Source organism: Aptenodytes patagonicus, chromosome 3 (assembly GCF_965638725.1).
Source record: "Aptenodytes patagonicus chromosome 3, bAptPat1.pri.cur, whole genome shotgun sequence".
In the NCBI taxonomy this organism is placed as follows: Eukaryota; Metazoa; Chordata; class Aves; order Sphenisciformes; family Spheniscidae; genus Aptenodytes; species Aptenodytes patagonicus.
The window spans coordinates 131978514-132005789 of NC_134951.1; the positions used below are offsets into that span (position 1 = coordinate 131978514).

At 45.4% G+C, this 27276-nt stretch overlaps 1 protein-coding gene across 1 annotated transcript in view; it reads left to right on the forward strand.

Annotated features, from left to right (window-relative positions):
* The window catches only part of SLC24A3 (solute carrier family 24 member 3), a 180163-nt gene that overhangs the window by 24743 nt on the left and 128144 nt on the right, over positions 1-27276 (forward strand). Inside the window, exon 2 of the mRNA XM_076335280.1 lies at positions 6226-6363. The gene's annotated coding sequence lies outside the window, so the exon portion shown is untranslated. The remainder of the gene's footprint in view (positions 1-6225; positions 6364-27276) is intronic.

The following is a 27276-nucleotide window of genomic DNA, read 5'->3' on the forward strand; positions in this document are numbered from 1 at the left end:
TGTGAGCTTGCTGTATTTGCTAGTCGTGCACTTGGACAGTGCAGCATGTCGGGCAGGGGCTGCCTGCGTACGGTGCCGTGCAGAGTGGTGTCCCCTCCCGTCTAAAGCCACTCAGTGCTACTGGACCAGAAATAATGAACAATCCTAATGAAGGGGGCAATTGCGCTCATTTTTATCACAATAAAAAGATTAAAAAGGGTTTTCTTCATCTGTGTAGGTGTGTTAAGTAAACCTGTGTGGAAATAGTCTTTGCTGGGGAGCCACATGCCTGAGCGTAAGACAGGTAACGTCACATCAGTGTAAAATCGTTGTCTCCCCTGACCTGTATCCCTCCTTCCAGAGGTGATTTTGGGTGTTCTTGTCTCATTCAGTTGTCGAAGGTGTGTTGGCTAGCCACGCGAAGGCCCCCCGGCACTGTCTGTCCCACAGGAGCACAGGTGGACCCCAAGCTCCACACCGGGTTGCTTTGTCCCCACTACAGATTTGACGTCTGCTCTGAGGTCCTGCCGCATTTCTGGCTTGTTGGGGTTCCTTTGCCTTGATGCTGAAAATAAATGCAGTCCTCTGAGATCAGTGTGCAATTGGGGAACATTGGGATGTCATATGGCATTATAAAGTAGTATTCTTCATGCTGAAAAGTGCAGATCAGGATGTGTTTAGCTGTGTTTCTGCAGTGCTGTAAGTTGCAAACTCCAGCCAGAGCCATCTGGAATAGCGTAAGGAGCTCTTGAGTTCCCACGTGGAGATCTGGGTCACAAACACAGCGTTTTCAGAAGTTCTAAGCAATTTGATCAGTTCTTCTTTCCACTCTATTTCATTTTCCTGATCATAAGTAGAACGGATCATCAATCTTGCTAGAGAGCCTGTTCTCACCAGACTGCTGCCCCAACTTGGCAGGGACGGGAGCTCACAGCAAACACACACTGATGTGCTCCCTGTCTTATTTGAAGAGACGTGGCCAGTGGAAATGCATCATCTGCATTGTCTTACTTGTATTATGAAATGCAGTACAGGCACAAAGACAGGGAAAAATGACTCGTATACTTACTGTCCATGGGAATATATCTGGGAGGAAGCACAAAGCTCTCCAGAACCTGGGTTCTGAGTCTGTAATGTAAAACTGGTGCTGGGTAATTGAAGTTGTGGAAAATACCTTGTGGTGACATTCAGTGCTTAGAAAAACAATTCACCCACTTTGGAATATGCTATAGTACAGAACTTCGGAAAAACTCTTTATTGTAGCAAAGTTTTTTAAAGATGTCACAGTATTATTTTATTATAAAGCCAGCAGCTAAAACATTAATAAGAAAAATGTCTAAATCTATATACTGGCCTGAACAAAATGACAATGTAGCTAATGCAAGATGTTTAGTAGTCTTTACCTCTGCTGAGGGGGGAAAAAAAAAAGGCTTTGACATAAAGGCTTTGACATGTTTCCCATTAAAAATCATCCAATTCTCAGTAACTGCACTTTCAGAAAGAAAACTGTTAACTTTCTTTCTATAACCTTTCCTACTTTTCCTTGAAAGAAGAGTTTTGCTTACTCCTTGCTGTTCTCATAGTCCCTCTGCGGAATCAGATTTTTGTTCTACATTTTGCTGGCTGTGATTTAGTGTATATTGAAATCAAAGGATGAGGCCCTTGTTTAGTGACATAAGGGCTCAGGCCCCTCAGCCTTTGCTAGCTGATGTGAAGCTTCAAGTCAGCCTAAGTTTTGCCTTAGAACAGGTGAATAAAGGATAGCAAGATACAGTCTGAAATCAGAAGCCAAAAGTGCATATTGCAAAAGATTTGTTCTCAAAGAGAATTTGTGATTGTTGCATCTGCCTTTTTGAAACTGTCCTGGGGATGTGATTGTATAATATTTATAGATAGAAAATACTTGTGCCTTTCCCACAGGCGAGCCTGAGGTGCTGATGCTCCCGCTGCGGGTATTGTGGCAACCCAAGGTGGGACCTCACTGGTGCAGATGGGAAGGGGCCATGGAAGCCAGAGCGGGTCCATCCACTTGGCCGTGGTGGTGGTGGCGGCATGCTGTTCATGCAGCCCTGTCATGGTGGGATGCTACGGCCGAGGTGATGTCCCTGGTGCGGGGTGCTGCAGCGCTTCTTGGTGGTGGTGGTGGTTCTGCCTCGTGCCAGCACCTGAAGCAGGGAGAGATGCTGCCAGGCCAAGATGGTGGTGCCCCTTGCATCCAATGGGATGGGTGAGGTCCCTGTTTTATAGGCAGCCACGTGTGAAGGGTTGAACTGCAGCTGGCAGTCGGTTTGTCTTTCTTTGAATCTGCCGAAACACGAATCCAAGTTTCTGAGTTATTTTCTGCGAGGGCTGATAGGAGTGCAGCCTGTGCCCATAGGACAGGCGTTGAGCTACCTCTGGCCATGCCGCAGGGAGGCTGGTGCCGGCAAGCAGGGAAACGTGGACCCCATTTAATTGTCATAAAATGTCCTTGTTAGCAAGGTTAAAATCTTGGTGTGTCCCTGTTTTCACAGGAAAATCCTTGGAAGGCCAAACCTTGGAAGAAAGCATCTCCTTTCATGTATAACTTCTATTTTCTATTGCTCTGTTGAGCCAAATGTGTTTTGGAGTGGAGATACCCGAGATATGATTTTTGGGGTCAGTGAGTTGCGAGTCCTGCTGTGGGACATCTGAGCCCGCTTAAACCTGGAGGTGCCAGAGGAGAGCTTTTACTGGTGTAAGTCACAGCCATCCCATCAAGTTTGGCTGTGGACAAGTTCTGCTGCTATTTACGCTGATTTGTGTGAATGCTGAATGTAGCCTTTATAAACACTTTTATTGCCAAATTAAGCTTTTCCCCTTCCAAAGTCACCTCAGATGACTTTCTTCTTCTCTACCCCTTGCTTGGAAAAGTTTGCAATCTGAGCGAGAAAGGCGTTGTGGGTGGGGAGGGAGCAGGAGAGGTTTCTGCAGGAACTTCTGGGCCGTTGCAGTCCTTGCGGGTTCTCCCTCGTGCCTTTTCTCCATGCAGCGACACACAACGAAGCATTGACTGCTTGGAGAAGAGCCTCTCTGCTTTGAAAACAGCTCGTATGTGGAACTGAAACTGCTTAGCTCAGATTACCAGAGTATGTTTATTGTTATGGGAGATGCCTGATGCTGCATTATTGCATGTGCTCATTCTGAGAAACACAGTCCACTTCTATCAGTGATGTTTGTATACGTTTAACTCACAGCTTAAGCTCTTACCCATGCTCACAGACTAAACAAACAGCAAACAGCGTTCTCTAAAGTTTGTAAAGCATAGCAAGTACAAAGTGCTTGAAGCTTCAAATGATGATATTTAGTTTACTGAGTTAAACACTTTTTGCTTAGAAAACAGAGGTGCCGTGGTTGTTCCCCCAAACATGCACACAGGCAGACTCCTGTGTGTCTTGGGAGCATTTGTCACAGTCACTGCCGTTGGCCTGGGATGCAAATTTCCAGACAGCCCCTTCCCAAGCATTGCCTCCCTGCTGGTAGCGTGACATGGGAGCTGCCCTGAGCAGACTGTGATGTGGGCAAGACAGAGAAGTCTCAGGTTGACCACCTCTTTCTCAATGGGATGAGTCAGAAAACCGAACAAAAGGGTTGGGACCTGCAGAGAACCTTTTACTGTATCCTTACGCACCCTCTGAGACATTGCCCCAAGATTTGAATCTCTGTTCCACTGCTCTTTGCTTGTGATCTTTCTCCAAAGTGCTGGACAAAACTGGGAATAGTTCAGATTTAAAGGTGGTTTTGAAGTATCAGGCATTGGATGCAGACTTCTGCTTCTGCACAGACCCCCAGCACTGTGAATTCCTTGTGTGGAGTAAAGCCTGTCTTTTCCTGGTGGCCTCAAAACACCCTAGAAGTTTGACAGACACTGCATATTCTTCCCAGTGGGCAGGACAGCCAGGCCTTGCTGCAACCTGAGCGCATGCAGGAGAAAGGCCACGGACGGTATCGGTGATATGCACTTGAGTAACTTGAGTAGCAAAGTCCTTGTGAGAGAGCCTGTGTTCTGCTTGGTGGAAAAAAGATGGATGGATGGGTGGGTGGAAATCTCTCTCAAATGCTGTTTGTTATTAGATGGGCTCAAGGTCTCTGTTGCAAGATAGCTGATTTGGTGTGTGTGCCTGCTTAAAGTGGATGCCTTGGCGGCTTAAAAAAATAAGTTTTTTTTCTTCCTCCCTTGAATCTAAAACTACATAGGATGCGTGGAACTGACACATGAGCATGTGCTTTCAGCTAATTAGACATGACATGTCCAAGGCTGACCAGCATTGTGCCAAGAATAACATGGAAATCAGCCAGCTGTTTTTGTTGACATTGCTAAAACAGTTTCACGTAGCAGCATGAAGGCAAAGCTGAAGGGGAGAGTAAAGCAAGGAGAGTCAGAAGTAATGAGACAAAGTAAGGTGGTACTTTGTAGGGTTACTTGCTGCATACTTGTACCTGAAACCACCCTGTGCCTTGCAAGTGTGCAGCTGGAACCAGTCCGTCAGCCTGGGTCACGAGGCAGCTATAGAACAATTACAGTTTGATGTGCTGTGCTGCTGATGGGAGCCGGGAGTTGGTATAATGTGTCTTCACATTTATTAAACGCAAACTGGTTTTGGTACCCAGTGAGTTGACTTTTTGGTGTGTTTCTTGCCCAGCTATCACTGCCTGCACTTGCTTCTCAATATTCACTTTTCAGTTCCTTGTGGCTTCTCCGTGGCAAAGTCCTGGTGCTGGCTACTTGTCATCCTTTGCTAGAGTTGAAGATGTGCCACTTCAGTCTCCTTATCTTATTATTCTTTGCTACTTCCTTGCCTTCCAGATGGTGATTCTTGTTTCACTGGGTTGCAGTGCCTAGGAATAGAGTTTTGGGGGTTTTCTTGGTATTCTCAACAGCAATTGTGTAGCACTGAAACTTTGAGAGTGTGCAGCTGTTTTGCAATCAGGTCTGTGTCTTGCTGGTAAAGAAACTGGTGAGCAAAAGCAATATGGCTGGTATTGGAAAATAAGAAGTCAGTAAAAGTGCACGCGCTTTGTCTTAGGAGGACAGGGCATGGTAAAGAGTACACTCAGACCCCTGGGTCTAAAATGGTTAGCTCCTGCTGGACCGGGGTTTATCCCTTTTTTCAGTTTTATATGAAGTACGTGCCCCTGATGTTTATAGACGTTTCTTAATGATTAGAAGTAGAGAGGGCTACTGAAGTGTCTTGGAGGCATGCTCTGGCTTTGGTGAGATTGTGTTGGGTGGGAATAACAGTGCAGTTGGGCTTAATAAGAACCATTTTGAGAATGAATATAGCTACACTCTCATAAAGATGTTTTCATCAGTTGTTTTGTGCTCTGTGAGCAGAACCTGAAGGAATGTAGATTTCATGTTTATAAATGAATGCTTCCTAATGCATTGAAGAGCTGCTGCCTGGCCTGCAGTGAATGTGTTCAGGAGCCTTTCCACTGATGTCATTAGACTTGGGCACAAGATATTGAAATGGATCCCTATTGACCACTTTGAAAATAACTGTTCAGATGTTTATTACAAAATGTAATTTGAAAATGGCGATTGCTCCTCTGCCTCAGTCCCCCCTCCGATGCAGTCTCCCTGCTTGTGTTTCCTGACTCAGTGTGGGTTGCTGAGCTCTGCCCTTGCAGTCCCGAGGAACCTCACGCTCCATTGGGGCAGAGCTTTCCTAACACCTGCGTAGTGTTCTATTGATTCACAAAGAAGCCTACCTAACTTTTGTGTCAAACACTGTGTTTCCAAGGCCTCATTCAGCAGCAAATTGGATTGTAATCCTAAGCAGAAATGGCGTAAATGCTGTATAAGCATGTGCAAAATTCAGCAGAGTTTTGCTGATACTTAACAGCAGTGAAATGCCTACAAAAGTAGGGGGTTTTTTTGTTGTGTGGTGGTTTGTAGGGCTTTTGTTGTTTGTTTTGGTTTTTTTAAGGCAAAACAGTGGATGGTAGTCCAATTTTAAACTGATTGAAGCTTACAACTTCTTGTGAAACCATAGATGCTCTTCTAGTATGAACCTTTGAAGTTGTGGAGGAATGAACCTGACTCCTGATGTTTTTGGGACTAACTGGGATGTGGAGTTAATGGCAGTGTACCTTTCCAGTGGGATTAGAAACACTGCTGTTTCTAACCCAAGGGATGCTGGTTTTGGCTGCTCCAAGCATTCAGGAACAGAATCAGGAGTTGCCTTTCCTGTGCAGTCTCATGTATCTGCTGCTCTTTTCCTTTAGGTTATGATGCCCTGAGTTATTCTGAGGAAAGTAATGACAAATGGAGCGGGAGACAGCTACTGCAAGCAAATGAGGAGAACACGACTGATGTCCCAGAGGATGGGGGGCAGCCATATGTCAGAAATTGCACTGAACCAGGTAGGAATGAAAGTTGCTTCCAGCTCCTTGGTCTTACAGTTGGCTTTCTTACCTCCAGATATCTGTATTGGTATCACCTTTACTGCCAAAAAACTTGTACTTACTAAATTTTAAGTCAATAAACATGCTTGTTGTTTTCCTTGTATGTGTGCACCATATAGGTATTGCAAACTCCCTCAGCAACTAGGGTTAAGAGGAGGACCTGCTGTCAGCTAGACTACAAGACAATGTTTAATATATGCTAATAGCCAAGTGCTGAGATCATAAGAAGCATGTCTTCTGTGGTTCTTGCATAAACATTGCGTGCGATTCTAGCGGTGGAATGTACATAGTGATGATGTGCTAGTAGGATTATTATCTGAGAAATTAGTAGGTAGTCATATATTTAGTACAATACTTCCACCAGCAGTGGACCCAAAGAAACCTAGTCTTCTGTCCTCCCTTGGGGAAGGACCTTAGCAGGGTCCTCCTCATCTCCTTGACTCCTGTTTTTATGAAGCTCATAGGAACTTAATGTCATTGAAACTCTGCTACTCTTATATTTTGTGGAAGTCGGTTGATGTATTCAGAAGCTTTTAGGGGAGGAGGGCACAAACACGTTGGCTGTGTTCGTATGCTTCACGTCCTCCGGGATCCACCTGCAGCCAGAATTAAGGCAGGTTGGGTAGGGGGGGTATTTAACTGTAGGAGATGAGCTGATGTGCTTTTTGAACTTGCCTTCCCTGAGCTGTTTGTGGCTTTTTGTCAATTTCTTGTACTTGTTCTGAAAGAGCCCCCCTGTATTTAGATGGGCAGTTTCCTGTCCCATAGTTAAAAGGGCGAATCACTTGCAACCCTGTACAAAAAAACTTTTCATGGATGATAGAAAAAGGAACAAGATGGGGAGTCTTCAATTTGCATCCAATCGATTGCATTGTTTTTATTTCTATCTAAACAGAAGTCGTCATAATACATCACTATTAAAAGAGAAGGCTTTATAAGTTGTTCAGTCCTTTATTTTTTTTTCTTTTCACAGCAGAGCTTGGATGTAATTTCCTCAAAGTTCAAGGGAGGGGTGGGAAAAGGTGTTTCTCCATTCTTCAGGACTTATGTAGGTTACGTGCCCCAAGAGAAATTCTGACAAATACAGTTCTTGCTGCACTTCCCTGCCTATAATTTTTCCTCCACTGTAATCCTTAATAACATTTCTGGACAGGTGGATGATTATAGTCTTTTTTAGACAGCAAAAACTAGTACAGAAATTCTTCTTATTCAATTTTTTACTTGTTTGCATATCTCCCATATAGTGCAGATCCAGTCTTAGGGCCTCACATCAGCATCTATAGTAATCTTTCCCCCACCACTCTGTGTACGTCGGCACCTGCTATCTCACAATCCTCGGCTGTTTCTGCTGCCTTGACCAAATAAAGTGGCCTATAGGAAATGTGTGGGATTTTATTTGTGGTGTGTGTGTTTTCTCCCCCTTTTCCAGAAGATAAAACAATAATTACTGAGTACATTGTATAGTGCTCAGGAGAAAGAGAAATACCTAGGTGAATTACTGGGTTTTTTTCTCTGAATTATCATGACATTACAACAGAATACATTCTGTAATAGCAAACTGATTAAAAGTACTGTAGAAAAGAAAGTAAAAGGAACAAAGTTTAGGTCCTGTGTGGTGTTTCGTGGATTTCATTTGGACCATTATCATAGTGCAAATGTAAATCGTTAATGCTAGGCTGGATGGCAGTCATAAGTGTTTGAATTGTCTTGGTTTGAATGGGAGCGGGACTCTATTGAAAAGTCTGTGGAAGTAATCTGTTGACTTCAGTGGACTGTAGGCTATGTGCAGAATACTTCAGTTCTGCTTTTCAGCAAATTAAGTGAGTAAAAGAAGAGCTGGTAGAAGTGATGCTGTAAATAGCATTGATACGTTGTCTTGTTCTGAATGATTTTTGTGCCGTATATGATAACACGACATGAGAAAGCAAAGTGTTGTTAGTTGTGCTTTGGGAAGAATTTCAGAATTTTCCATTTTCCCTGCAGCTCAGAATGATGCCAGGTTTCTGAATCCAGCACAAAATGGGCCACCAGTCATAAGTCCATACAACTTCATCCTGCTGCTCTCTTTGCTAATGCCAAGAGCGAAACAGCCATTCAGGAGATTGAAATGGGACCTGATGATGGAACTGGGCTGCTGAGGTCAATCTAGTCTAATGCAAGCTTAACCATCGTCCCAGCAGATTAGGATGTCAGGAACTTCAGCGCAGTTCGTAATGACAGCTTTTGTGTTTAGAAGTGTAGGTAGGAATAGGGCGGTTCAAATCAATGTACATCTCTGACACTAATAATTGATATTATTAAACAAAGCTGATCAAAGGCTTGATTCAACACCTTTTCAGGGCAGCACAGTCCTCCTTCTGCTGGCTGTGTTAGTGCTGGATCAGGTGCCTGAATAGTGTCTAGCTCCGAAGTGACAATAGAGACCTGAAGTAGTGCAGTAGTCAAGAAGCACGAGAGTTCACCGGGTGTGTCTGTCTTTGCCTTCTCTAAGTGCTTGCCTATACAGTGCTGCTCAAGGAAATTGAGGCAATTTGGCTAAAATTTTGATGTTGCTGAGCATAATTCACACGCGGCGCATAACCTAACCCTCGTGCATCTGCTGTTACTTGGGAATCAGCAGAGCTTAAACCTCCTTAGCATCCCCACAAGATATGCGCTTATATGCATTTGGCCTTCAGGTGCTTCTCCTTCCCTTTGGTGAGTATTGGTAGGAAAATGCTGCCTGAAAATACAATTTTTTTTTTTTCCTGCCTACTTCCAAAAATTAAATTGTATAAACACCCACAGCTAGGCAAAAGTGAGCATTTAAAAAAGCAGTTTCACCTCGTCTGTTGGGGGAGGGAAATAAAATGCCTCATTTTGAAGTGTTTTGTGTTTTTTTGCAACACTTGGCTTTTGAGGTCTGTTGGCAGTAAACACGTTTTTACATGCTAAAGGAAAGATCTTTTTTCTTTAACTGCATGTGTATTTTCAGGCTCATTTGAAAGCCTGGCATGACATTTGCAACCGCTATTTTTATTTTCTAATGGTTTACCCAGTGGGCTATCTGGTAGCATTTTATCATCAGAACTGCTCCAAATAGTGGGGGTTTTGCTCACTTTTCCTTTGAAACATACACTGTAGAAATATTAAAGGTGTGAAATGGACAGAATCCAGCCTAAAGACCTTTTTTGTAGGTTTTTTTTGTCCTTTTGTAATTTTTCACTCTGAAGCTGTTGCAATTGGAGTGATAGCATGGTCTTTTTGAGCAGTTACCTTTAAAACACACTGTTTGTTCTGTACTACGTAGCCCTGATTCACTGAACCCATGGGGATTTTTGAGCCGTATAGTACTTGGGAATAGATCTTGCAAGGCTCGATCTGGAGGATGGCTGCTTCTGTATCAGGGTAGCGAATAAGAGGCTATCTTTCTTTTTGAAAATCTGTTGAACGTAGCTGATGCAATGATGACATGGTAATCTTTCTTCTAGCTCCCTTGCCCTGTCAGTGTGGACAGAGTTAGTTAGTAGTTGCACGTATGACTTGGTTAGGGTTCAGCTCTTTGAGTGACTGGCTCTAGAAGCAGCTGCAAGCTGGTTCTCAGCTATGGATGATGTGGGCAACAAAGTGTGCTCCCCAAAAAAGGCAGGGAAAGTAGCAAGCCATGGCAAATGGATGAGATGAAATGCTAGCCTCAAAAGGGGACACCTATCTTCGCAAGGCTACTAGATTATTTCAGCTACTTGTTGCTGTGGGATCCAAGTACCTGCTGGTATGTTTTAAAATGTCAATTTAAGCCTTATTGCTATGAGTGCTGTTAATAGAAGGAAGCTGAGAAATATTTATCATTTTCTCTGCCTTGATACTGTTGTTGTATTTGATTGTGTTGAGTGCTTCTGGAGGCAGAACAACAAAACCCACTTTTTTTTTCTAAAGAGCCTCTGGTCTTGTTTCCTGTTCCCTAATTTTCCAGTCCTATAATCCTATGTGCTTAACTCATCCCTCTTGGATCCCTGGTGGCTCTTCATGGGAGTATCTGACTGTGCTGTCATGCAGCAGATGTTCTTCTGGCCTCCTCTACCATCCTCTTGTCCTTGTATCCACATGAAGGATGTGTGGAACTGGAGATGGAAAAAAATTGGACAGAGTTTATTCACAAAAAAGGGATATTGTTTAACTATAAAACACTTGTTGATTTTGGGCTAGGTTTGGTAAACAGTTTTAGCTTATACAAAAGTTGATGAGGAAAGAATGAGAAATACTTGTGTTACTTCAGACAAAGTATTGTTTAACCACCTAGTCCTGTTTAGAAATACGAGTCACCCACTGGAAGCCAACAGAAAGGCTTAAGCTGATCTAATGTTGAGCTTTGGGTCAGGTCCATGTGCTACCAAATTCAGAGCTAGGTTTGCACTAGAGAAATTCAGAGGAAACTACTTGTTAATTCAGACTTGGTTTATCAACTGTCAAGAAGGTGACAAGCTCATAGGCTGCGTTAGGATGGGACGTAATGTATGTTAGAGGCTGCTTGGTTGTGGCACGCCGAGGTCCCGGTACCACCCCTTGTTAACTCCTCACTAAACTGACATATGTTTCCGCTGACAAGCTGTCATCGTGTTCCTCCCCCGGTGTTACCGCTTCCCACGTGCTCAGTCGCTGCTCCCGCCTCGGAAAGGCTGCAAATAAAATAACAGCCCTGCTTAAGTGTGCCATTCTAAAGTCATTATCAGTAATGATAATTATCAGTAATAGCAGGAAATACGTGATTACTGCAGAAATGAAAAGACCTCCATATATTCATTTGGACCCTCAGGCACAAAAGTGTTTAATTTAAACAGCCAAAGAAGTTTTTATGCAATTATTTCTTACACTTCCTCCTGTTATTTCAAAAGCAACTTTCTCTTTTATCTGTTTTTCTCCAGTGAGTCATAGATTATGATAATGTAATTTGTAGTGCTTGGCTATGAAGTAGGTAACTCTGCCAGACTGCTTGCTTACGCTTGTTACTGTTTCTTTAGAGCCCTTTTTGCGTTGAACCGCAAACCTTAACCCAAAAAACCCAAACCACCTCATGTGAATTTGTGCTGTCTGATCTTTCCTGTTAAACATTTGCTCCCCTCTGTTTTGCGTACCCAGGCAGTGAGATTACCACAACCACTGCGGGTTTCTTGGTGAACAGCTTGGTGGGAGAGGAGTCTTGCGCTCATGCTTTGGTGCTTGTGCAGGCAGGCTGGCGTTAGCAGTGAGTGCTCTCCTGGTTGATACATCATCTCCAAAGTGGTGTTTCCTCTGTGTTAAAACAGAGCAGTGCAGTCCTCTTTCCTTGAACTCACCCTGGGGTGTGGATGTGCTGAAGCACAGCCCAAGCAGGCAGTTTTCAGCCAGAACAGTAGCAGCTGTCTCTGTGCTGAAAAGGAAACCATCTCTTCACCCTCGTGCACGCAAAGACTTATGCACGTGGTCAGCTTTAGGTGGTCTGAGTTGTCCTGGCTTGTCATGCCCAGAATGACGTCCAGAGAACACACTCAGTGCACGAGACCTGTATCTTTACCTATAAACACGTTGCTTGTGCTAGAAGAAGAGCTATAGCAGAAGAGTCCCTACCCTAAAGGCCTTCAGCCTTCCCATAGGGATGGGAATGCTGGAGAAGTTAGTGCATTTATGCAGCTGTAAAAGTCACTGAAGCAGGATGAAATTCAGGGCTTCTAATGGTCCTTGGTTTTCTCTGGGTTGTGCGTCATCTGCTTTTGGTGGATTGTCGGCATTGTATAGATAAAACTGCACAGGAGATCACGGCAGTGGCAGAAGTGCCTAGCAGATCCCAAAATTGTAGTGCAGTCTAAGATGGGCTTGTGTGCTAGAAACAAGGTATATTAAATGAAATACTCAAGCATTGAAGTATTTTAATGAGTGGAGTTGTCCTGAGATTCTAGCTCATGTTCATGCTTCCACGTGTACAACAGCACTGTCCATCAGCGCTTGGGGATATGTGTATCTGGGCGGCAGAGTCCGAGTTGTGGGACTGATACACATTCACATCGAGGCTGGGGAAGACACAGAAATTAAATGTGGATAAGATGTGCTCATCCTTTTAGTGGAGCCTTGATATTTGGGTGTGGAGGGTGATGGTGACTCCTTCATCTCCATAGGTAACATGGACTTCTCACCTCTTGGTCTTTGTACTTGGAGATACGGTGCCAGGCTTGGACTCTTTCCTTTCTGAGCATCCTTCTGCTTTTTGTATCTGTAAGATGCAGGGAGTGGTATCTTTACAAGCCTGGGTTTTGCTTTTGTGGGGTGGGCTTGTGGATGGGAAATGGGAAGACATAGAAACCAAAATTCCTCTGGAAAGGTGCTGGAAGTAGCTGCTGACAGAATGAGCAAGACTGCTCTTACTCCACCGCCACCAAGCTCAGGAAGGCCTTCTTCACAAACAGATATAACATGCTATGTGAAGAGTGATTCCCCCCCCCCCCGTCTGAACCAGAATGCAATTTAAAAAAAAAGTTGCTTTCCCTCAAGCAAAATTAATTTTTACCTAGCAAAACGGAAAGTAAAAATGTTTCTGCCTAGCAAGTTGCAAAACCTTGCTTTCACTTGTGGAAACATTATAAAAATAAATTGCTGTAAGTTTAGTAACAAAATGTCCTTGAGGAATATAAAAAAGACATTCTTCCCTCCCTCAGCCATAACAGTTTTGTGAATTTGACAGAAATTTGCTCGAACTTCTGCTCCCACACTCTGCTTCTGTCTGTTGATTGCTCTCTTCCACCCTCCCTCACAAAAAGAGAAGACTTGACAGAAGTCAGGACTGTGATTCCTGACTGTGAGTGAAGGCTGAGAGGGAAGAGGAGTGAGTAGTGCTCACCAGGCACCGGCATCTCCTGCCTGATGGGAGCGGATTGCTTATGCTCTGGTAAGGGTCATCCGTCTGCTAAGGCAGATGTCAGCAGGTACCGTAAGGCTGGGACTCGGGAGCTGGGGCTGCTCTGTGCCATGGATGCACCATTGCAGCCAGGTGTCACCTGTGTGCGCTCTGCAGGCAGACGTGGCTGTGTCCCATTCTTTCTGCCTGCCGCCCCCACCCCCACCCCCCCGCCTGCCTCTCATCTAGGTTGAAATGGTTTTGGTGCCCAGTATCGCAATGATCCAAGGAATTCCAGTTCCAAGGACTCCAGTGTACTGTCATTGACTTTTATTTTTCCGCCTTGGTGCTTTGCAAACGAGGGTTGTCATTTGTCCCACCCTGATACGGGAGTCCTGTTCCTGGGGCTTGGGGTCTGCAGTGCTAAAACAAAAGTCTCCCCACAGCAGTGTTTTCTCCTGTAGTAACAGTGCAGACCATCAGGTCTCGTGCTTTGGGAGCAGGGTGTCACAAGTGGTGCACCATCGCCTTGGAAAGCTGCTCTGTCACTCCTCATGCCAAGCAGTGCAGAAATGCTTCGTCAGCTCCAAACCTAAAGTATCAGCAAACCGTGATGTTGGGTTTAAAACCTCAGAAATAAAAATAAAAACCATGCTTGTTTCTTCCAGGTTTGTGTGCTGGAATGGAGTTGGGTTATCTTTTCCTACAGTCAGGAAGGAGAGATGTTCTCTTGATGGGAACAAGAGCTGAAGTTGTGGTGCTGTCACCTGGCCCCAAGAGCTGAGGCTTGAAGAGACAAACACCAATGCCAGCAAAGCTCTGCATCTGACACCTGCTTTTTAACTAAACATCATTTTTGACTAGGCTGCATGCCCCTACAGCCTATAATTCTGGCTGAGTGGAAAATGTGATGCAACCAGTGGGTTTGGAAGAGTTCTTCCTTGCTGAGCCTGCCTGGTTTGTTAGAAATATTGCAAATGTTTTTCCTTTTCACCTGTTTGCCATGGGCCATGCACAAATGCATTAAGTGCAGGCTGTTAGTGTTGATCTGAAAATGGGTATGCCCAGCTTGCTCACCTGTAATTATCTTTTTTTTTTTGGTTGGGATTCTTATTTGGCAGCTGGAGTGTGTTTCTGGAGCCAATTTCAGATTCAGGTGAAATTGGGTCAGCAGAGACATGTGCACACCATGTCTCTGCTACTTACAAGCCTCCCATCCTATGTTTCAGGTAGGACAGGCCTTGTTGGACACAGGGGAGAGCATGACTTGATTTTGATCACAGATGTTCTCATTAGCCTATGTCAGAGAAGTTGACCTATGAAAGTTGTAAAAAGCTGCAAGGGATGCTTAAAGATAATTTGCAGATGGTGGAAAGTATTCTGCTGCTTGGTTATTCATGCAGCTGTTTTTTTGGAGGATATTTTCCACCTATCAGGTCCTTGGAATGATTTCTCAGGCTCCAGAAGTTTTCTGCAAAGTTTTGAATAATGTCTTTCTCTTCTCTCAGTGGAGTTAGATTTATTTTTTTTGTCTTGCAATGAACTACAATGAGAATTTATTTTTCTGACTGGGAAAATGTGTAATCTTCCTGGTGAAGGTTCCAATGTCAGTGTGCCACCAAATGGGTAGCATTGGGGGGAACTTCTAGGGACCGGCAGACCCTTGAACCTGGCAGGGAAAGGTTATGCCAAGAAATGTCTTTAACAGGGAGGAGCCATTTACCATTGCAGGAGCTGGCCAAGGGAGTGGAAAATACAGCATCTCTTTTCCCCTTCGGAAGAAGGAGGGTGTCTTTCTCAATAATACTTTCCTGTCACATGGAGGACACCAGCCATGAGATGGTTGTTGGCGAGCTGCACGCAGGAGCCTTGGGAAGCCTGGTGTTCTTGTGTGTTGTGCCGATGTATTGCACGTGAATAGGCTGAGAGCTGGAGCAGTGTCCTTCCTACCCCTTCAGCGGGCAGCGCGGGGCTGAATGCTCCAGCATAACAGTGGGAACGCTTGCACTGCAGGGAGGGCACTGGCAGCCTGGCAGTGCCACTTGCATCTGGGCTGGCCGTGCACACATGTGCTACTATGGTGCTTGTTTGCTGCAGCGTCAGAACAATTATCCTCAGGCTGGGATTTGGCACTGTGAAGCTCCTAGCTCTGGAGTTGCTTTGTGACTTGGTTTTGCTGCTTTATTTATAAACATGTTCAGCTGCTCTGGAGTTGAAGCTGAGTGAAGCGTGTATTTGAATCAGCCTTGGCTGTGGCTGTGCTGTGGACTCACTGTGGGGTTTGCTTTCTGGGCTGTATTTTGCAGGGCCTTGATCTGTGGGACTGTTGGATTGTAGGATCTCTTTGAGATAAGAGGTGGTCACAAGTACTTTCTATAGGACTTTTCAGTCATCTAACGGGGCAACAGCCCAAGTGTCGCTGAGTTATGTTGGCATATAGGTGAGCAGATTCTTTAGCACCAGCCACTCCGAGGCAGGACCTGTTGTATGCTTACAACACAACTCTACCTGGACCACATGCCAACGGGGAAGCTCAGAACAATTGTTTTTTGCTGGCTACTTAAAAACTCTGAACTGATCTCCAAAATCATGTCGTTTCCTGGAAAATAGGGCCCTCTGTGCACACACAAGAGGCCAGTAGCATGCTTTTTGCTGAAATTTTGCCAGTATTCCCATGTGATTATATGCGCGACTCCAGGAGCTGAAGCTTTGGGGAGAAAAAGAATACAAGTTCTGTGATTAAAATCAAGAGGTGCCAGTGCTATTCCCAGTTTATCCTCAGTGTGTTCTCTTGCATGGATGAAACAAAAGAATTAGAAAAGGAAGGGGAGCTAAGTGGCAAAACAACAAAGTAAAACCCAAATCCCAAAACCAGCATCACCTCTATGGTTTGTAGGTAGAGGAAAGGTAGTGAACTCCAGTGAGCCCATAGTGCCCTCATGAGAAAGCTGCAGTTTATTTTTGCAGAATACATCATTGCATATGTATCAAACAGTTGTAATTAAACCACTACTTGTTCTAATAGAAAAGAATCTCATTAGACCCATTGGCTCCTGGCTTACGAGTACTCAGCCTCCAGCCTTCTGCATCGCAACGTGGCCGAGATGCACACCCGGTAGTCTGCAAAATCTCACCTACTGGGACTCATTTGCTTAATTGGTGATACTTGTGATTAGCATGTTCCTGTTGTAATTGTTGTTTCCAGTGGAAATTACTGTATTGTCATATGCTAGCTATGCAATAAGGGCCTTGCAGAGTGTCTATGAAAGGTTTGTATGTCATGCTGGGTGTTGACTGAAGAATGCCAAAGGATAATTGACTGTCGCTACCCAAGAAACATGTTAATGAGTCTTGAGAAATGATGACAAGGAAAGAAAGAAAAGGAATAGTCCTGTAGGGAACAAGGAGCAGATCTTAACCTGTACATCTGCTGCTGTCAAAGACACAGGAGGACATCACTTGAGAGCCAGTCAGAAGCGTAACCCAATTTGCATGGTAGCTCTTCCTAGTATCCCATTTATCAAGTTGGTGTTTTGCTTTAGGCTGCCAATGAGCTTTACTGACAAAACCTGAAATGGGGAATGCTGGACATGGAATTGCTGGCCGTGGCAATTTAGTAGTAATAGTGGTAGGGAGCGCACAGCTGCAGTACCCCCATAAGGTCCGCATCTGATACCTTGAAGAGGTGGTTTGGTGCAGATCAGTCCTTACTGCTTCAACCCCTTGTTACCCTTTTCATCCCTGTCCCTCCAGGTGCATGGAAGCACCCACAGCCAAGTAGACTTGCCAAAATCCAAACCTTAACCTCTTGTATTTCATAGTGTTTTGCTAACAATAGACTGCTTAGTTACTTAGTTTTTGAAGTACTGTGCAAGGGCTTAGGCTAGAGATATACGCAGCTAAAAACTATGGACCATGTAAGATAGGCTACAGCTTCTGGTCTCTTTTCTCTTTCTAGTCTTCATTTGGAGTGTAATGAAATGACCTTCCTGCAACCTGCTAGTCACCATTTAATTAAACTTGTTCCCTAGGGATTGCTAATCCGGCAGCCTTTGGCTGGTGCTAAATATTGTTTAGATGTGAAATACTGACCCTGATGCTACCAATCATGGTGAGAAAGCTTTGCTTCATACATGCTTTTACTAAAGATCCTTTCAGGCCCGTGACTCAAGCATGGCCAGTGCAGGCATTGGGATGCATCCCTGCTGGGAGGGGAGGGCTGTGCAACCACGGAGGGAGGCTTCTGGCATGTCCACGTAAACCTGGAGGAGGAAATGCGTTGCTGAACATGCGTGGGGGCTTCTGCGTGGGAGAGCGAAGGCAGGAGGGCGCTGTGTTGGCAAGCTGGTTTCTCTGCTGAAGGGATGTGGAGCCTAGATGGCCTGTGCTTGCAGGAGCAGAATCTTCTCATCTCTGTCAGAGACCAAAAATGCCCTCGTGGTCATCCCTGGACTCAAGCCTCTGGTGCCTGAGGACCTGCACACTGAAATGCTCTGCCTGCAGGTATCCTGGTCGCGGTCTGCTCTGGAGTACGCTAAGAGTTTGAAACTTGTTTTGGTGTTTATGTAGACTTGCCAAACAAATAAAAAAATAGATGTGCAGAGTGCTTATCCAACATAAAGCTGATCTTTTATCCCTGTCTTAAGTTCTTGCTTCCTTTTCAAAGACAGTGATCAGTCTGGATAAAACACAGCTTTCAAACTACGAGCTTGTGGGATTCCAGTCTTATTTGATGGAGCGGGCCGCAGTAAAAATAAATGTATTTTTAAGAAGAAAGGAAATATGAGGTGGAGCACAGCTGTTTTGCAATGGAACTCAAATATTCCTTGGAAGATCTGATGGATTGCGTTTGCACACATAACTTTGTGGGGGCCAAACACATTTTTTCAGTTACATCATCTCTAAAGGAGCTGCCTGCTTTATCTCTGGGAAAAAATGCAGGTAGCAAATACCAACATTCTTCAGCACAGAGAGGGGGAAAATATTTTCCTAAGTACATCATCAACCAGTTACTACAGTTATATAGCAAGAACCCATGTTTAGAGTAACAGCAATGGAGGGGGGGAACCCTGTGTCTCTTTTCATGATTCCCCCCCCCTCCAAAATGACTTTAAAATGCCCAGAAATTTTCTCAGTTTTGTTTTTGGGGCTTTTTTTGTTCTCTATATCTAGAGGAATGAGACTTGCTTCCTTGAACTTTTAGCAAGTTTGGGTTACTCCTTTGGTTACTGTGTGTTGTGGAAAAGGCAGCAGAGAGGTTTAAAATACTGAAGAGGGACCATTGCTTCCAAATCTTCACATTTAAAAGGTGTTAAGGAGCAAAGCAGGACTTCAGACATGAATAAATATCACATCGTACCTTTCTGAACTGGGTTTTACTTCTCCGATGCCCGAGGATGCCAGGCTGCTGTAGTGCATCGCTCTAATAATCTGAGAAGTCTTCTGTGAAGCCTGAGACCTGAATTTTGAAGAAGGAGGTGAAAAAAACCAACACCTGTTGAGTCAAACTTACTCCTTTCTCTTGGAAGAAAATGTACTTGGATTTTTATATGCTGAGCATGGAAAGCAGGACTATTGTAGGTTTTTGTGTTGGTAGCTGGGAAGAACCATTGTGGTCCTCTTGTTTGGTGATGCTGGTCAATGCCAGTGGTGGCCTCTTGTCCTGCCGGTGTGCTGCAGGCTCCCTGGGGGAAGGTGGACAGCCTTCTCACTCCCAGCCCCGCTGCCGGAGGGGGTTTGTGGAAGGGAGCAGCGGACCGAGGTGCTAGAAAGGTGTTTTCTCTTCCTGGCTCTGGCGTGGGTCTGCTGGGAGATGTGGGTCGGGTCCTTTCTGTGCCTCGGGGGCAAGACGGCACAGCTAATGCTGACTGGCAGCGTAGGGCACGGTTCGACTGCACTGATGAAAAGCACGCTGTGAGGAGTTATTACCAATTCAAAATCTGTAAACTGCAAGTGATTGTGTTCACGATACTTTTTTGGACTATCTTTCTGATCAAATCAGTGACTGATGCTTACTTAGCAGATGCAAGCTGCTTGACGCAGCGTGGCCTCAGGGCATTACTGAAGTACAAATAACGGCTTGCAGCTGTAATAAAAGTAAATGTGTACCAGATGTAGATGTTCTAGATTGGCCAGATACCAAAATAGTTTACTTTTTTTTTTACATACCTGAATTATTCTTCTGTCACGGTAAACGCAAATTGTCCACTTAAGCATTTAAAAATACATTGCTGCATTTTTGTAAAATGTTATAGTTCTCCCCAGCATCCCATTTCCACCAAGCTCCTATTTTGTGAACATACTTCCCGCAACATTTTATTATGCTGCTGGTTTCTCCCAGAGTGGGTGACAGCTGGCTTTTTAAACCATTTCAGAGCTCAGAACAGACGCAAGTTCTCACAGGGCTGCAGAAGTCTGCAAGCCATGTCTGTGCTGTAGCACAAACACAGATTTTTGAGAGGAGGACTTCTGAATAATTTAAATTATGTTTCCTGTCTCTTGACAGTAGAGATTGTTGTCCAGCTGTGGGCAAACTCTGGGCAGATCCTTAGGTGATGTAAGTCCAACAGACTCTGCTGAACTCTGCTGGCTTACATCAAGTGATGGTTTAGCCGTTGATGACACAATGTTTTCAGCATTCATTTGTGCAGGTAGGGCAGATCCAGGTCCCTTGTGCAAAACTGGAGCAAGGAGGGTTCTCTGTAGGACCACAACACGTATTCTGGGCTGCCGCATCATTTCCCCCTTCCTAAAGCAGGGGAGGGACATGGCAGCAGCATCTGCAGCTCTGGCACGTGGTGATGTCTCTGGGCTTTGCTGGCGCGGGGGTTTTGTGCGTAAGCAGCCCATCCTCTTGCTCCGTCTGTCATGAACCCAGAGCACCGAGCGGCGAGTGACTGAGGTTCAGTGCTCTTTGGCATCTCATAGATGTATTGAGCTCCTGGTTGGGCTTTTGGTGGTCTGCTCACCCCGTGTGTCTTCCAGCAGCTCCTCCAGTTTGCGGTCCCCGTGACGGTAAGGGATGGTGTGTGATTTGCAGAAATCTGTGTACTGGTCACACTTTCACACTTGTCAAAACAAACGAATACTCATAGTTGTGCACTACCATAAAACCAGCCCGTATATCAAGGCAGAGGTAGAAATTGCCAGTTTGACATTTGAGGCTTAAACAGTAAGATTAGCCTTTAATAATTAACTAATTTCATTGAAGTCCACATTGGTATGGGCCATACTGGTACTGCCTTTAGTGAACCAAATAACAGATTGTTGTTTTTTTAAAAAAGAAAATTACGTTACTGTAAATTTTTGGTGGTTAAAAGTTTTGGACTTGCGATACCAAGGAATTGGGGAATTAAGGCATTTGTCTTTGTGACCGTTGACCCCAAGCCTTGTAAAATCCACTGTCCCTGGGACAGGCTGTGTTTCCTCTTCTCATTAAAAATATTACGCATGGTTATGTATATTGAATGATAATCCTCAAGTTTGACTTTCTTTGCAGATGATATTGGTACGTCAAAGGCTTAAACCCCTCAAATTCTGGCTCAGGTTACACGGGGTTAGATATTCCAGCTCCAGCAAGACCTACAAGAGAGCATGCTTTGCCATTTCTTGTTCCAGTGACTTGTTTTTGTTCAGACAGAGTATGAAGTTTCTGATCAAAGCACATGGAGGACAGTATCCTTCCTAACCCAAATAATGGGTAGAGGTATTTTGCTCAGACTCCAGAGGAGGAAGGAAATTGACAGTGAGCGGGGTGAAGCAGGGCTGTGGGAAATGTCAGCTCTGGAGAAGTGTTTGATGGTTATAAGCCATTGAAAAGGGAGGCCTGGGATGGAAATGGAAATTCAGTCCTAGCTGTAGGAGGTTCTCTAGCTCGGGTGATTTTGTGTGAGTTTATGCTATTTTAAAGGGCAACTTCAGAGGGCATGCACTGAAATATAAAATGTTTTAAAGGATTGTCAGGTTTTGTGAGGTTCTGCATAGCTCGGAGAATTACTCCATTGGATTTGGGAAGGGTGCTGGGGGTGGGAGGCATTGCCTTTTATTTGTATGTTAAATTCAGGAACAGAAAACCTCGGTGGTCTATGATGGCAGGCTGAAATTTTGTGTCAATGTAGTTCCTATCTCATAGGCCAGGCTCTGAATTTACTTCTGCTGTGGCTCTTCCCCCATATACGTAGTGCCCCTGTGTTACTCCTGCGTGCGAATGGACGGCTTTCCATCTTTTTCAGAGGCTGTGCTGCACCTTAACTCCAAGCAACCTTCTAGCAGAGACAGAGACTTGCAGCTTTCTGACCTGGCCTGGAGGCCGGTCAAAGCTTCAAGTGCCCACTAATATTTAACCTCTAGTGAAAGACAGGGGAGTGCTTATGGAAGGAGGTGTGAGGCCCACATGAGCACCGAATGCACTCGTTGCCTCCGGTGCGCACCGAAGGGATAGAGACTCAGTGGGGATGGATGGCTGTGTGCGCTCCAGTCAGATCAGACCCCCAGTCTTCTACAAGCGTGGTTTTTATGGCCAAGGAAAGGCGTCTCGGTGTGGCAAGGTGTAGCTCTGCCAGTGTAGCTGTTTCGGCAGCAGGCGCTTCCCTGGAGAGGGGCTGTGAGCCATCCCCCGCTGGCCTGGGGAGCTGGTGCTGGCACAGCCCTGGGACCCGGCACCTGCTCTGCCGGCAGAGGTATCTCTGGGAGCGCTCCCAGATACACCTGAAAAACATTGCCGCTGCGAGATTAAAGGCTTGTCTGTGCTGAGTGGCCTTTTGTTTAACATGCGACTGCTGCCAAAGTGTGGGAAGTAGTGTTGGCGGGATTGCTTGTTTGCAAAATGTCACCAGGGATGGAAGCGCCAGTAGGTTGGAAAGGAGGCGATGGAGAGAGCTAGATCTGAGCTGAGGAGTGGGCTGTGCTTGGGCAGAGGCCTCTGGAGAGCGGCCTGGGCCAGAGCTGGCGGCCAGAGCTGCTTAAACAAGGTGTAATGCAGGAGAGAGCTGAGCACAGGGACCAGCAGCCTTGGGGGCCATTGTCCTCTGTCCGGACCAGCTCTGCTGGCGGAGGGAAGGGCCACCATCGCCATCTTGCCGGCTCTGCCCAGGGGGAGGCGTGACCACCTTAGCTGGGTTTCTGTTGAAGGGAGCCCACCAGCAAGCTTCCCACCTGCTGCTGGGCCAGGGCTGGGTGGTGGTCAGGAGCAGCTCTCCTGCCAAGACCCCTTCTGCAACTTTAGGCCTGTGAGGAGCCTTCCACAGTATAAATATATAAATTTTATCCTATTTTAAAGTCTCTTTGTGCTGCCAGAAGGGTAGAGGGAGTAAGCTTGATAATGAAGAAAGTCAGGGCAAATGGTTATAAGCACATGCTTTAAATTTTGGTGTGTCTGTGGTATTTTGCAGATTAAACATGAATGTGTAAACGAGGGCCTCAAGCCTTAATTTAAATTTCAGTGCCTTCAGGGGTGAAGGCTGATCTAACTCCAAGATCTGTCCCAGGACAAGTCTTTATTAGAGTTTCTGTTTTAAATTTGTTATTTTTGAGCTATTAATGTAAAAGAAGAAAAATAACATCTGGCCCCATGTTACAAACTGGATTTTTGTTGCTTGTTTTTAAATTCTTGCCAGTAGTAAGTATTTAAAAATCAAAGGTCCAGATTTTCCACTGATGTAAATTATTACTAGCTCCATTGACTTCATTGAGTTTACACTAGTTTTAAATGACCGAGGATCTAATACAACATCCCAAGTCAAGATTTAATACAGTCAGGATGGAGTCTTTATCATCTGTCATTTGCATTTTAAGCAGTGCATAATTGTGTAGTCTTTATACACAGACACGTGCATAAACTCACTTATGCATGCACAGAATAATGTTTTTATATATTAATGCTGAAGCAGTTTAATTTAGTGCACAGCAGTGGGTAAAATACAAGTATTTAATTAAAATGGATTTTTTTTTTTTCATGGACTGCATAAAGAATTTTCCAGATTAGATATTGGTTACCCATATGTGCAAGTTCTTCGTTATTTCCTTGCTGTCCCTGTTAGGAAACGAAGAGATGAGTTATTTTTCTTTCTTGAAGCTCAGGCAGAAGGGTGAGTGGCTCCCTTGCTGCCTGGTGCTGAGTGAGCGGGTGGTCAGGAAGAGAGCTCCCACTTTGGTCTGGGCTCTCCAGAAGGATTTGCACTCATGATGGGATCCAAGTCTTTCATGCTAGGTGTGATAAAACCACACAGAAAGAGAAATCTTCTGGGCTGCTCTTACAGCCTGAGTAGATGAGGTTTAGGGTAGGAGGTAACAGGTAAAGCAACCGATGCCCCAGGCTGGTTGAATAGCCAGGGAGAGCGGCCCTGTTGTGTTCCCTAAATCAGCACTGTTCTGCCCCAAAGCCTTGGCCGTGGCAGAGGTGATAGCTGTGATCCTTGCTAAGCGTGTTTGCAGCAGCCTGCCTACTCTGCCGCTGAAATCTTATGTGCCAAGTGCTGAAGCTCAGGTAGCCCAGCACCTCTTGTATGCTTGATGAGTTAACGTTACAAATACAGAACTAACTGTAAAAGTGGGGCATACTCTGGGCAAAAATAATAATAAAAAAGGGTGCCAGCTGCTTTGACCTTTCAAACCAGGTAAACGTCCGTGCATCCCATAGTCACCTGCTTTATTGGGGTTTTGGCTGCAGTTTGCAGCATGGAAAGCCTCTCTGCGTTTCATGTTTGCTCATCCAAAGTTAATGGGAGGTTTTCAGATTTGTTTTTATTTCCATTCCAAATTGCAGAATTTTAGGATATTGTCAAATATCCTTTAAAGGCCAAACAGTACTGGTGCTTCTCAGGAAAAAGTAGCGGTTCTGGGGGAACCGTTACCCCAGAGTGCTTCACCAGATGTCTGTCTGCTTCTCTATCGTGTCGAGCCTTGTCCTGCCCTGTGCAGGTCCTCCAGACTGATCTTGTCACTGCACTGGTGGCCAAAGTTAGCAGCCAGGCAGTGCTGCAGCTTTCTGTCCCCACCAGCAGTCTTGGGAGCAGAAGGTGTCCCGCACCTGCAGGTGTGAGGCTGGATGAGGAATCTTCCGGGAGCTTCAGAGGTTACTTGCACAGCAGTGGTTGTGCATCTCTGCTGGAGGGGTGAAATGGTTTGGAACATACCCTTTTCTTGATTTTATGTGTATATACATATGCATACATAAAGAGAGATGGGATAAAAAACAAAAACAAACGAGCAGTCATGACCAGTATATTTGTAACCAAAGACAATCCTGAGTCCGCAGCCTGATGAATACACAAGCGGTGTTAACCCAGGCTTCTGGTGATGGACAGGTGGGTGCTGATGGGCTGAATGACCACTTCTAATTAGCACTCATTAATAGTCTCAGAAGAAACTGACTGGAGAGTTAGTTTCTGTGCTGATGACTGACGTCCAGGTGACCTGAGCACTGTGATGCTCTGTCCTTCTGCAGCTTGGCAAGCTATCTGTGCCCTGGCTGAGTGACATTACCTGCTGAAGCACCCTGGTAATTACCCATCACACCAGCTTCATCTACTGAAGGGCTGTTATTAGTCATGAGTGAGAGATGCTGTCTTCCCATCACTTAACTGATGGAAGAAGAAAAGGAAAGGAGGAGGTGATAATTGTTTTGTGTTAAAACAGGGATAATTACTGCTATAGAATTCCACTAGAAAACAAAGCAGCAATTAATTTATCATCGTCACAACTTAAATGTGGATCGGCAGAGTCATGGTTCCCGCCTTCCTTTGGGCTGGGTTACGGGAGGGCAGTTGAGGAGTGAGCCTTCACCTCTGGTCGCTGGGAGCCCTGTGCTTTGCTGCCCAGTTGCATGGATGGTTCCCTTAGAAGGATGCTGTTTTGGGGTCTGTTGGGGCAGCTGCCAGCAGAACCTAAATCTGTTGCTTCATAAAACCTGGCTGCAAGTCGAGTGCCTTAGGGGACTCCTGCCTGTGTTCATGGTAAGATGAGGCCTTATCTGTGTGACACAACTGGGTCAGTATGTCTGAAGAAGGGCCCTGTCATAGGAAGAAGGGGGATGGTCAGGTTAAAGGTCCGTCTTCTGGCTACATCTGTGTCCAGTGCCACATTCCCAGGGGAAAAATGCAAGAAAAATGTGAGATGTTTTTGCCACTGGGATTTGGGCTGATGGACTGAGTGATGCTTCCCTGGTGTACTCTTGCATGTCCCAGTAATTTGCAGTGTAAGGAGTCAGTGACTGGTTTCTCTGTATGAAATAGCTCTTCATACTTTATTTTTTCTGAGAATGTGAGTGCTTTCTGAGCCCTGTGTGAGCCTTTGGCATCTGCAACCCTGTATGGCTACAGCTTCGCTGCTGAACTGTGCCTGTTGTGAGGATGTCTCTCTGACAGAGGAAAAGGGAAGGAATAAACACAGATTTGCTGTGTGGGGGCATCAGCTAGCAGAGATGGTCTCACACAGCGAGCAGGACCGCTCTCTAGAGGACGTCCTCTAGGGCAGTTGGTCGCTGCAAGGACCCTCGGTGAGGCCAGGTGCTGGATGCAGGGATGCAGCAGCATCCCTGTAGCCATAGCAACCATTAGGGACGTGGTGGTAACTGCTGGCATCCGTGGACTGATAAGCATGGAAGAGAGGTGGAAATGAGTGTGGTTTCAAGGCCAGGCAATGAACTAACCCATAGTAATCCAGGTGAACCCGGCAGACACAAGTAAGACACCATAGTGCCTGGTGGGAGTGCCCAGATGGCTGTGTTGCCAGGGTCATTTCTGGCACGCCTTGGCATGCCTCCGCCCTGGGCACTTGGGGCCAGATTGATGGACGCCCAGGACCGGGATTCTCTGACTGGGAGGAGTCCTCTCTTGTTGCTTCTTTCACAGATTTATTGAACTCCTCCTGGAAACTGCCCATGTGTGGTTCAGAAGTCCCTGTTGTGCAGGCAAGGCTGTTGGTGCTCATCTTCCCCGGTTCAGATGGGATGATGGGGGTCGGGTTTGCCTCCACTCCTCCCTGAGTGGGTAGCACACTGAAGTAAGGTCTGGAAGGCAGCGCTGGTGTCTGCAAACACTCTGGCAGCCCCCTCAAAACTGGGGGGTGGGCAAGGGATCAGCAAGGAAAGCTCAGAAGAGCAGTGGACAAGGGAGTACAAACAAATACCACCACATAAACTATGTCTTAAAGCGAGATCATTGAATACCTACTGAGCCTGAGGCTCCTGTGGGTAATGCTAAGCCTCCCCCTTTCCCCCTTCCCCGGTAACCAGGATTACAGATTTAATTAGGATCCAGGAGCTGACAAATACTTGGACTGGGCGATGGAAAGTTCCACTGAGCCACCACCACTCATGTGCTGGGGGGAAGCCGGCAATTGAGAAATCAAGCTGTTCGTGCAGCCTCCATGCTTGAACTAATTTTATGCTCCGCTTGCACTCGGGTTCCTCCTTTTGACATGTCTTTCCCCACTCCCTTTTTCTTTTTCTTTTAAAAAAAAAAAAAATCCAAACGAAGCTTTTGTTAAAAGCCAGCACATCTCCTGCTCTACAGCCACGGCATCTGTGCTGAATGCATTTGGATTGAATCACTGTCTCCTGGGAAAGACTTGCAGGGATATTTAACTTATCTTCAGTATAGAATTAATAAACAGGTTAGCATGCAGGAACATGAGAGAGGACCCAGCAATCCATAGCTGAGTTATGTGTCTGTCGTTACTAATAATCTGCCCCGCCAAGTTTCCTTGAAACTGTTCGGTGGTGTTTGGGGATTACTGGAGGAGACCTTGGTGCGCAGGCATGCACACATCCATGTTCCCAAGCACACGTGCACGCAGTATGAGTGTGTAAGTCTTGTTTCCTCTGAAGAGCAAATTGAACTGCTTTGCCCAGTAAGTGACAGTGCCAGTAAAGATGGGATTGACATTTCCCTGGCACATTTTTCCATGTAGGAAATTCCATGCTGTTTAGAGTCTATAAATCAGGATCAGATGGCCTTTTAAGGGAGTGTGCTGTCATTCGGTGTTTCCCATCCTATTTTGATTTTGCAGATCCTTGACATATTCCCAGT